Here is a 12,884-nt window from a genome sequence, read left to right as displayed (position 1 = left end):
TTGCACCTAATTTTCTTCATGGCAATAGAGATAATAATCCTTCCTTCACCTACAAATATGCAAGTCAGAAAATAATAAAGAAACAAATTAGATTAAGTATATATCATACATGTAAAAATAGAAAGAAATAAAATACAAGCAACCCTTTGTGAAGGGCTTAGCCTAGCTAGAAAAGTTCATGCCTTAGGGTAATGAGGATAAAGATCCCTGCTCACACACCTTTTAGCGAATAGTAATAAAAAATGCATAGCATAAGAGAAAAGTTTAGATTTCTCTAATGTCCTTTATTCAAAACTATATCAGCTCGATCCCCTACAAATAGTTTCCCAACAAATGACATTGAAAAAAATTATGCTTTGTAGAAGTTCAATGGAATAGTGGAGAGCCATACAAGTGAATATGGGCCCTTCCATGCATTCAAAGTTGTGGATGTGCTTCCTATTGATCATTGCCACAAGGGGCTTCGTGCAAACAAAATTTCAGACACTCTTTCATGGGTCCCCGTCCAAGTCCACAAATCTTCCTAAACCACTGGTAGTTTGTGAATCTTCCTAAACCACTGGCACTGCAGTTAGTCTGCAAAAACATGATCTAATTCTCCTTATAAATAGGTACAAGAATGTGGGAAGGAAATAGGAAATTGGAAATTGGAATTGAGGGTGAGAAGAAGGTAGAGATGGAAAGTGTGTGTGTCACAGGAGTAGGAGGGTTCATTGCCTCCTAGCTTATCAAGATGCTCTTGAGCAGAGGCTACACTATAAAAGAAACAGTCTATGATCCTAGTCAGTATTTATTTTGTATATCTAAGAATTTGAATTTTTAAGGTTTAGCCAAGGGAGGGGAACTCATCCCCTGTATTTATTATATTTTGTATACGTATCGATGAGGATCAATTACATGCAGATGATAAAAAGTATAATCATCTGAAAGAGTTGGAAGAGGAGGAAGAGAGGCTTGAGCTTGTGAAGACTGATATTCTTGAACTTGATAGTTTGATACCAGCTATCAGAGGGTGCAAAGGAGTCTTTCACATGGCTTGCCCTATCATTGAAGATCCGGTATGTCCCTATCCCTTTCCCTTGCTTGTTTAGCTGAGGAGTTTTACTGGTCTACGCACTTACTATTTTAATGGCCACTTCCACAGGCACAAGTGTTGTAGGCAGCCGTGAAGGGCACTCTAAATGTGTTGAAGGCCTGCAATGAATTGGGAGTGAAGGGTGTAATCCTTACGTCTAGCATCGACGCCATTTACCTCGACCCCAAGAGCAATCTGCAAGCTATAGTCGATGAAGACTGCTGGAGCAACCTTGATTACTGCATTGAAACCAAGGTCACAAACTAAAAGTTAGTTATGTCACAATCATAACTAAAGAGTCTACATTTTGCCCCTCTTTAAGACAATTTAGCCCATTGCGTTGTTTCAAATAAACTGATTAATAGATATATGCCCGAGAGATTGATTGAACAAATTGTGAGAAGATTGATCTCTCAATAAATTATGGGAAAAGATATTGGATGATTGAATATTGCGCGAGTGATAATGTTGAGATGCACATTTGAGGAAAATGCACAACTGAGAGGCATAACTGAACAACTGATGGAAATGAGCAGTATAGCTGAATTGATAAGCTAATTAATTTGATTCAGTTGATTTAGTTGATTTAGATTGATGCTAGCGCAAGACAAGTTGATCCAGTAATTGATTAATTGATTGATCCAACCGCAAGGACATTTGAGAAGCAAGATGATTGATTTGATAAATTAATTGATAAAGAGATTAAGAGACATGTATTAGTTGGATAAAGCATTTGAGTGATCTCTCTGAAACAAGGAATCTATGAAGAGAATATTGAAAGAAATGGTGGTGAGAAACGATTGATGTTAAAGATAAAAAGAGATGAAATGAAGAAAGAAAGCAAGGAAATGAAATGATAGAAGGAAGGAATGAAGGAATAAAGAATAATTGATGAGAGAGATGAAGAAATTATGAAAAGAATGAAGATAATGAAAGAGGAAGATGATGAAATAAATAAAGAGGAAAATTAAGGGAAGAGGAAGCGATGAAAATTTATGTTCTTTTAAAGTTCTTATATCATCATCGATCTTATTATGGAAAACGGATGAAGTCATTTAGATATGGATTAGACCCAAATGAATCAGATTAGCCGTATATAGGAAGACACATCAAACAATGAAGGAATGCTTTAATTCACATTAGACACACACTTCCTCAATGATCAAGTAGACAACCATGTCCTAAGAGTGTCTAGTAAGAATTCGGGGACTTGATGTCCATTCAAGAATCAGGTCTCCCCACCCTCAGATAGGGATCCCCCCGTCGTCGTAAGGTCTGATATATCTCACACAATTGTGGACACGTAAGGAGCTGACAGAATGGCTAAACACCAAGAAGTGGAAGGCTTTCGCCCTCTAGCCAATTTATATAACGGACCGAATTAAAAGCATTGTTTATGTTGTCCCCTCTCACCTGACCCTAATGGCTTCTCGACAAGGCCCTCTAAGCATATTAACAATTTCTCTTTCACCGAGGATCCTGAATGCAAGGGGAGAGGATACTTTTGTTATTATCTTTTTGGGATCAACTAAAATAAAAATATGTGCAAATACACCAAACACATCAAACACTTGTTCTTTTTAAGAACCAAATCAAAATGTGATTTAAGATAAAATAAAAAATGGTTTATTTCAAAATCACAATTTCTTCAACAAACATCCTGCACCACACAAGTTAGCAGTTTAAAGATATGATCTTTGACAAGTGAAAATGGATGCCTTTCCCAAATCGTTAGCCCTGCAAGATTAGTACCAATAATAATAAAAAATCCAACTTTCTCACAAGATCATTGATACAATCAACAACTAACACAAACTCCAAGGCACAAACTAAGAACTAAAAAGGGCAAAAAACTGAAAGACTCTACTATTAAATGAACACAAAAATCCCATTAAGAAACAAAAATAAAAATAAATAAAAACAAACCAAAACAAAGTGTCTAATAACCAAACAAAAACATAGACTCGACTAACGAAACAAAACAAATACTTAACTAACAAACTAAATAAAAAAAACCAGAGACTAACTAACAAACAAGAACAAACAAACATAAAGACACTAACAAGAGCTAACCAAAGAAAGACACTAACAAAAGCTAACAAAATAATAAACAAAATAAAAACTAATAAAGACTACTAACACACAAACTAATAATACTAACACACTAAGAACTAAAAATCTAGTAATTAATAAAACAAAAATTACTAACAAAGATCAAACAAACACAAAAATTAACAATACACAAAAACTAACAAATAAAAGAAAACCAACTAACAAAGACTAAAACAAAACAAAAAAAAGATAACAAAGACTAACTTTGAATAAAATTAAAGCAAAAACACAAAAAGAATAAAAGATAAAAATAAAAAAGAACAAAACAATCAAACATAAAAACAAAAACAAAAGCAACTATCAAACCAAGAACAAAAAACAAACTAAAAGCTAACTATCAAATCAAAAACAAAAAAAAACTATATACCTACTATAAAAATCAACAAACAAACTAAAATTGAACACAAAAGGACATGAGAACTGCCTAATAAGAATGCCTCAAAGAAATGCCATGCTTTGGAGATGCACTGGCAGACATGCATACAAGCTGTGAAGCACGGGAAAAGAATGCAGGGACATTAGAGAATTCCACACAAACACAAGCTAGAGATATGCCATACACTAACAATATAAAAATGAGAAGAATGCAAGTAAACATCTCCCACATAGATGTTGTTATAATATGCTTAAATATCTAAAAAAATATTTCAATGAGAGAAACCTTGCACAAAACTCATGAGACCAAATATAAAGAAACAGAAGGCATTGTTTTCCTCCCCTCCTTATTCAATATGGTTACATATATAAAATAGAAGGGTTTCAAGTAGTTTATGTAAACAATTGAATTGCTTAACAAAAGTTCTTTAAGCATGTAAGATAAGGATATAAAATAACTTTTCTTTTGGTAAATTGTGCATACAACTTTACAACAATCGTATCTAATCTAAACCAAACCAGATAATATAGCATAATTAAATTTATAGAAAGAGTATGAATTTTGTATATTGATTGTGGTTAATACTTCAATGATCAAATGCATTTTTCCACAATGCAAATATCCTTTCAATATTTGATCTATTCAATAGCCTACAAAATAGACTATAAAACGGTGAAAATAAATTGAATATGGGATCCTTTTGGGGAACACAGTTCTATTTTAGAAACCAATGGTGCGAAGGTCATCTTCTTAAAGGTTCAATCCCTATAATCGTTCCCATTGGTACAATGACAAAAAAAGTAAACATATAGAGTGATGATGAGGATTTTTTTTTTTGAAGATAAAAATATCGAGAAATCATGCACAAGAGAAGCATTAGATATTTCCCACTTGTTCTTAACCCTAATCAATGTGCAAGCATTAATAGGCATGTCGATAAGGGAAACTTCTAAGCAGTATTAGAATAAAAGGAGTATTAAATATGGATTGAAAAAGAGCTCTATTGTGGTAGGGCGTGAAGTATGCAAGAGGGTGCAAAACATACAAACTATACTATAAATTTCAAACATTTGCACAATAGAAAAGGTCAAACACATTCCTTTTAAATTTATTGCATGGAAAATAAATTTTCTTGAAATTTGTTGAAGATTTATTGATGAATCATTTTTGTGAAGAGTGAATATTTACATAGTGTGACACTTTTATAAAGAAAAAATACAACACAAATATGAATTCTCAACCTAGATTGCCTAAAATTGGTGTGTATTTTTTAAATTTTAAGATTATATATAGTAAAGGAATATCAAACTCTTAATAAAGTGTATGCATGTATAAAAAATAAATTAAATTAGTTAGATACGTATTTTGATAAATTTATGATCTAATAATCTAAATTGTTGATTGTTTATTAGTGAAGAAAGGTCACTAGGATGTCACAAAAAATATAGCAACTTATTTGTTTTCCCTAAGTTTCGTCCTCTTTAAATAATTTCAAAATCTAGTACGTACAAAAAAAAACTCATTTTCGATGAATTTTATTTTTTTAATAATTTTCTAAATTAAAATTTCACTTGAAGCTTATGAAATCCCTAGCCCATTGAGTGAGTTTCAGTTCTAGGAAGTTAGATAGTGATTATGGGGCCCAACAAGGCATATGTTGAAATTAGTATGATCTACAAAATATTTTTTTAGAACACTATTGTGCTTAGAATGTGACACACATAAAAAATTATATATTCTATTAGATAAAGTAAACTTTACAATGACCTTTACTATTGTGAGAAGAATTATAATCCATGGACATTCATGAGTAGAAAATAGGTCACTTAAAAATCAAGCATCTATTGTATCTATTAAAGGTAGAGCGTTTGCTTAGGTTTAAGTAATTACATTAATAATCAAAACTGATTTGGTGCTCAAAGAATTAAAAAAAACACCATAGAGATCGAATTCATATCCATTTGTACATTGTACATTTCTTACTCTCTAACATTCAGAAGGTTCCAATCTTCTTCAACTTGCCTCTACAAAATTATTATATTCTAAATATTCTTGTTTTTCTATTTTTTAATAATTCACTTCGCAAAAACTAACTAAATGATGTGAACTCTCTAACACCTAACTATCAAATCTCTCTTCCAATATTAACCTCCCCATCATAGTGGTATCAGAGCAACCAAGATTTGGGAAGATACTAGTACATAACAGACACTGAATCAGTAGGAGAGAATAGTCTAAGAATGGTGACCAATGCAGATCTAAAAAGGAAGGCAGAAGACCAAAAGGAATAAAATAGGCTCCTCAGAGAAATATTACTACAACTGGAGAGCAAACTAAACACAATTGAAGGTAAAACTGAGAAAGTGACAATCAAGGTCAATAAGGGGAAGGGTAAAGAAGTTGTAGAAGAGGATAGGACACTTCAACTAGACCATATTCTACCTAAAGAACCTTTCCTTAAAAGAAATCAAAGCCTTAGGAAGAAAATCCCTAGAAGGAGTGCCACTTTTGTGTCGAAAAATGGAGCCTGAGGTAGTCCTGGAATGGATAGAGGGATTGGAGAATCACTTTGAATGTGATGGAACCAATGAGGCACAAAAGGTGAAGGTGGCCAAGTCTAGATTGAGAGGGGCGGCATTGACTTGGTGGAAATTTATTCAAGAAGAGAGGCAAAAAGAGGGCAAGAACCCCATAGCTACTTGGAAGGGAATGTTAGCCAAGGTGAAAGAGGCATACATCCTTGAAGATTATGAGATCCAGTTGCATAAGAGGAGACTAAATTTGAGACAAAAAGACTTGGATGTGTGTAGCTACACTGAGGAATTTCAGAAGTTGTGTCTGAGATCCAAGGCAGTGGGGGATGAGAGCATCAAGTTAGCCAGATACTTGAATGGCTTGAGATGGAATATACAAGAGGAATTAACCTTGTTATTCCCGAACATCATGCACAAGTGCTATCAATTGGCACAAAAAGTGGAGGAAAAGAGGAAGAAGAAACAAGAACAAAACAACAGAGGCAAAGGTAGGGCAAGAGATGGCAGAGGGAATCCAAATTGGTTGAGCAAAGTGGGGATTCCAATAGCAAGAGCAACTATAGAGGAAGGGGATCTAGCAACTCTAGTAGAGTAAGGTCTAGTGGATTAGGAAGAGGGTCCTATTTTTCCACCATGAAGGGCTACAATTTCCATCAACTTGGACACCCGGCCTATAGATGCCCTGAGAAGTCTTCTTCATCCCAAGGAGGTGAGAGGAGAGTAAATTATGCTCAAGAGGATGCAGCAAACATTAAAGTGTCAGAAGTAAGTTTGGATTCAAAGGTTGGAGAGAACCTCATGATAATAAGAGACTTTATTAAAAAACCGGTTAAGGAGGAACCTAGCCAAAGGAGATCCTTGTTCAGAATAAAATGTAAGATCATGGGAAAGGTATGTAGAGTGGTGGTGAATTCAGGATCCACAGACAACATAGTGTCAGAGGAAGGGGTGAGTAAGCTCAATTTGCCAAGAATACCACATAGTGATCCTTATATAGCTACATGGCTCAACAAGGGGCAGCATGTTCTTGTAAATGAACAAACTTGGGTGGAATTCACTATAGAAGGCTACAAAGACAAAATCTTGTGTGATATCTTGCCCATGGATGCTTTCCACCTACTCCTAGGTAGGCCATGGCAGTTTGACAGAAAGGCAATACACCATAGAGAGAAGAATTCTTATACCTTACAAAAGGATGGAACCACCTACAAAATCCAGTCCATAGGAGACCAAGTAGAGGGTAGATCCAAAGGTCCTAATGTGTTGTTGGTTGGTGAGAAAGAGTTCATTAACACACTCAAGGAGGGAGAAGGAGTGGGGTTTGCCATTGTTGTAAAGCCAAAAGAGGACAGCAAGGAGAAGAAGATGAGTATTCCTAAAGAATTGCAGCAGGTCCTAAATTAGTTTGAGGACATCATTAGTGATGCAACACTAGCTACATTGCCTCCTCAATGTGCCATAAGTCATCAAATTGACTTTATACCCGGAGCTTCTGTGCCCAATAAGGCAGCTTATAAAATGACATCGGATCATAACAAGGAGATAACCAAGAAAATACAAGAACTCCTAGTCAATGGACTAATCAGGAAGAGCATCAACCCATGTGCAGTACCCACCGTTTTGGCTTCAAAGAAGGGAGGTACTTGGAGACTTTTCACTGACTCTAGAGCCATAAACCGGATTACTGTCAGATATAGATTTCCCATCCCAATAATTGAAGACTTGATGGATTGTTTGGGAGGTGTTGAATACTTCACCAAGATAGATCTCAAGAGTGGTTACCACAAAATTACAATAAAGGAGGCTAATGCATGGAAGACATCCTTCAAGACTACAAAAGGACTATATGAATGGCTTTTTATGACATTTGGACTCACAAATACCCTTAGCACATTCATGAGACTCATGAATGAAGTACTCAAGGACTACATTAGTAAAAAAAAATTTGTTTACTTAGATGACATCTTAATTTTTATCAAGTTTAAAGATGAGCATCTTAAGCATATAGAAATTGTCTTGAGTAAACTTTTTGATGAGCAATTAACCATAAATTTGGAGAAATGTGAGTTTATGAAACAGGATTTGGTGTATCTTGGGATTGTAGTCTCAAGAGGTGATTTAAGATGGATACCTCTAAGGTGGAATCCATAACCAGTTGGCCCACACCTAGGACAACAAGTAAAGTGAGAAGTTTCCATGACTTGGCTTAGTTTTATAGGAAGTTCATCAGAGGGTTCAATGAAATATGTCCAATTTGTATGGACAAAGGAGGCAAAAAGAGGTTTTGATCTCTTGAATACAAAGGTGGCTACTCAACTGGTACTTATCCTACCAATATTTGACAAGCTCTTCACCATTGAATGTGATGCAAGCAACATAGCGGTTGGAGCAGTTTTGAGTCAAGACAATAGACCTATTGCCTTCTTCAGTGAGAAACTCAATGATGCAAAGAAAAGGTATTCCTCCTATGATTTGGAATTGTGTGCACTTGTCCAATCTCTTAGGAAATGGAGGCAATATACTTTTCCTAAGGAATTTGTGGTTTACACTGATAATCAAGCTCTTAGCTTTCTTAATTCTCAAGAAAAGTTAAACCATAGGCATATTAAATGGGTAGAGTATTAGATGTCATATACCTTTACAATTAAACACAATAAAGGACAATATAATAAGTTAGATCATGCATTAAGTAGGAGGTTACTAACAGTGCAAGAAGTGTAGCTTAAAAGCATTGGAGTGGATAGTTTCAAGTAATTGTATGAAGAAGATGAAGACTTTGTTGTTGCCTACAAGGTTTGCCAATGGTTTGGAAACCATTTTTAAAGTGAATATGAAAATTACACCATGGAAGATGGCCTTTTTTTCAAAGGAGGACAACTATGTGTGCCTAAAGGGTCTATGAGAGAAAACTTGATGCAAGAGAAGCATAATGGATGCTTGAGTGGACATTTTAGTTTGAACAAGACTTTGGAACTTGTCCAAAGGTTCTAATTTTGGCCTAAAATGCAAAGAGATATCAGAAGATATGTGGAGCAATGTGTAATTTTCCAAAGAGATAAGGGTACATCTTCCAATGCTGGTCTTTATCATCCTTTACCTATCCCCAATCATCCATGGGAGTGTGTAAGTATGGATTTTGTTGTTGGTTTGCCTAAAAGCAAATCAGGTTTTGATAGCATCTATGTTGTGGTAGATAGGTTTAGTAAGATGGCTCATTATATTCCATGAAAGTTCACTCATGATGCTAGTCACATTGCACACTTGTTTTTCAAAGACGTTATTAGAATTCATGGTTTACTTATCAGCATTGTGTCAGATAGGGATGCAAAGTTTTTTGGTCATTTTTGGAAGACTTTGTGGCAAAGATTAGGTACTAATTTGTCTTGTAGTTCAACCTATCATCCCCAAATGAATGGCCAAACTGAGGTGGTCAATAGAAAACATGGAAATCTACTTAGATGCCTAACAAAAGAGTATGGTTAAGCTTGGGATCAGATCATCCATCAAGTTGAGTTTGCCTACAATGATAGTGTGAATAGTTCCACCGGTAAAAGTCCTTTTTGAGTGGTGTATGGCATTCATCCTAGAGGAGTTTTGGAGCTCAGAGATGTGGGAAAGATGGGATAGTAGAGTGGACATGCCTTAGACATGGCTCAATCAATACAAGAGGTTCGTGAACACGTTATGATAGCCCTATTGGACACTACTCAAAGGATCAAGGATAAAGAGGATGAGAAAAGAATAGATATCCAATTTGTTGTTGGTGACATGGTGATGGTACATTTGAATAAGGAAAGACTTTAGAAAGGTGTCCCTAGCAATCTTCAAATGAGGAGGATCGGTCCTTGCAAAGTTTTGGCCAAGTATGGCAATAATGTATACAAGGTAGACTTACCAGGTGATATGGCTTTGTCACCCATTTTCAATGTGGAAGATTTGGTGCAGTATATGGGCACACTTCTTAAATAAGATAGAAAAATTTTAGAGGTCTCTCAAGCACTTCCAAACCTGCCCTTACCAACTGCACCTATTCCCCAAGCCGAGAAGGTGTTAGATTCTAGAGTTTTGAAGAAAACAAGGCATACCACCTACATGCAGCACTTGTTCAAGTGGCAGCACCTTCCAGCATCAGAGGCTACTTGGATACCTAAGGCAAACTTCTCTAAGCATGGAGTTCCACTTTCTTTGCTGCCTCAAGGAGTCGCTTGACTTATTTTCATTGGGGGAGTATGGTGCAGGAGCACCTAGTTTTGAGTAAAACTTCTTCATTTTGGTGTGTTTGTTCATATTTTGGTTTGAGATGGTGAATAATATTCTTCTCTTAGGTCCTCATATGTTTTTGAAATTTTTTGGTAGGTTGAATGTCCTTAGGACAATGCATTTGCTCAATTTTGGCTAGTAAGCGCTTGTAACCCTAAAATGTCATAATCTTGCATTTTGATGTAAAATAACTTGAATAGCCTTGTTTGGCATTGGTAAATGTTTATTTTATTTTATTTAGTCATCCTAAATGGTTTGGAGGAGAAAACAAAGCATATAAGGCGAAAATGCACTTTTTGGCAAAAGTTGTCAAAGTTGCTTGACAACTTTTTGCAACGTTAAGCAACTTTTTGCATTTTTGAGCAAAGAGTTGGTTAGGAAACTGATGGAGAGTTATTTAGGCCAAAAATGGCATATAAATTCCCTTATAATGAATGTAATGAGTTTTTTGAACGCCTGGAGTAGATTGTAATACAAATTGGAGTCCATTTTTGAGTTTTACCTTGTGTTTATCAAAGAATTAGAGCAAAAGTCCGTACTTAATGGATTGATTGCATTTCTATTCTTTTCTTATTATTTTTCGAATGCTCTTGTAGTGCTCAAGAAGTATTTTGATTAGTTTTTGTGCAATTTTGAATTGATTTGTTAATTTTGTAAGCTCTCGGCCTAAGTAAGGGTTTGAGAGGCCCAAACATGGTTCCACCTTGAAGTCATTTGAGTTATTCTCAATAACCCTTGGGACTCAAGCCATGGAACCTTTTTACAGTGTAAATATTCTTTATTTTCCTTTGGAGGTCATTGAAAGGTGAATTAGCATCATTTCCTAGACGAGCTTAGTCATAGGTCGATTAGGAAATGAATGAAATTATGCAAGCGCTTGCAGGGATGAGCAAGTTTGGAAGTGTAGAGTGTTTAGAACGAGCAAGTGGGGTCTAGCAGAGCATATGTGTGAGTTTGGAGGTGTGGAAGATCAAGGAAGACACCAAACCCTTAGAAAAAGACCAAAAGAAGCCTAAAACCACCTAAAACAAGCATTTTTTGGGTTTTGTACCTATACAGTCATACTGAGATTTATCATGTCATAAATTGGAAACTACTCCCAAAATGGTATCCTGATCATCAAATATTTTGTGTGAATCTTTGGGGAAATTGTGAGCAAATCTACAAAAATTGGTTAGGTAGGGATAATTGGGGCTCTAGGGCTACTAGGCCTAGAAAATAGGGAAAGGAAGGAGCGATGGGGCAATGAATCAAACCCATACTCAAAACTAGCTGATTACCCTTGGAAAACATCATAAACACCTACTACAACCTCTGCAAGAATTTGTTAGGAGTTTGAGGGGGTAATGCCTCGCGGGGAAACCCCAAAGGGTTTAAGATAAAACACAAGAATTGAATGCAAAATTTTTTTTTTTTAAATTTAAACACAAAAAAATGATACAATGAGATATCATAAGATTAGAAAACACATCGAAAGACTCAAATAACACCTAAAGAGTTTCCCGACGTGATTAATTAATTTAACACTTAACTCAACTCATGCTAAATAATCCAATTAAGTTGATTAACTTAATGACAAGGTAATACTTTCAACAAGGGTAAATTCTTCTGGTATGATAAAAATATAGATAATGTGATAAGTTTCATCCATTGAGGTTAAAAGTATAGATAAAATGATTAAGTTCATCCATTAAAATTTAACCATACATTACGTTCAAACTTTTCATTAAAACATAAGTCATGCATCTAATTTCATAACGTAGTTTAATTTTATCATAAGCTAATGAATACTTTCCATGCATACTTAATTGCATTATCAATACCTGAATACATTCTATTATTCAAAACTACATTCTTTCATGATCTAGATTACTACATTTAATCAGATGACTATATACATGCATTTAAGATTAACTTCATCTAATCCACATTATACATTTTAACATAATGCCATCCATACATGCTAAATTAAAAAGGAAACATAAGAACATAACATCACATAACACTGAAATGATATTGCAGTTCACCCCTAGTGGGCTACATCTCTGGGTCTACTCAACTACAAGACCCCTCTGATAATAAAAATAATGAAGAATACATAAGGTCGCCTCATTTACAATCCTGCCATCAAGGCGTACATAAACCAATAATAAATACGACCACATCGGTCAAATAAATACATGAATGATCCCAGAATAGGAAAGGATTCAACTGAACATGATAAGAAGCAAATACAAGATCAACTGGTGCATCCGCAAAACTAAATATTTGCAACCCATCATAAGAAAACCATGGTCTAACACAAATATCAATTTCTCACAAGGGAACAAACAACAAGATGACTCCTCAACATTGCTTCTATCAAAGACAGCAAAACAACACACTAGCGAACATAACGGACAAGTGTCATCACATAACCTGGTATGGTTACCATGGCAGGTCTTCATAGGTTCCGGCCCCATCCACTAGGTTACCCTAGCAACCTATTTTGAACCTCCGGCCCATCCAAGCCTCATGTGGACCCACA

Source organism: Cryptomeria japonica, chromosome 3 (assembly GCF_030272615.1).
Source record: "Cryptomeria japonica chromosome 3, Sugi_1.0, whole genome shotgun sequence".
In the NCBI taxonomy this organism is placed as follows: domain Eukaryota; kingdom Viridiplantae; phylum Streptophyta; class Pinopsida; order Cupressales; family Cupressaceae; genus Cryptomeria; species Cryptomeria japonica.
The sequence above is the reverse complement of the archived record's forward strand: the minus strand, read 5'-3'. Positions refer to the sequence as shown.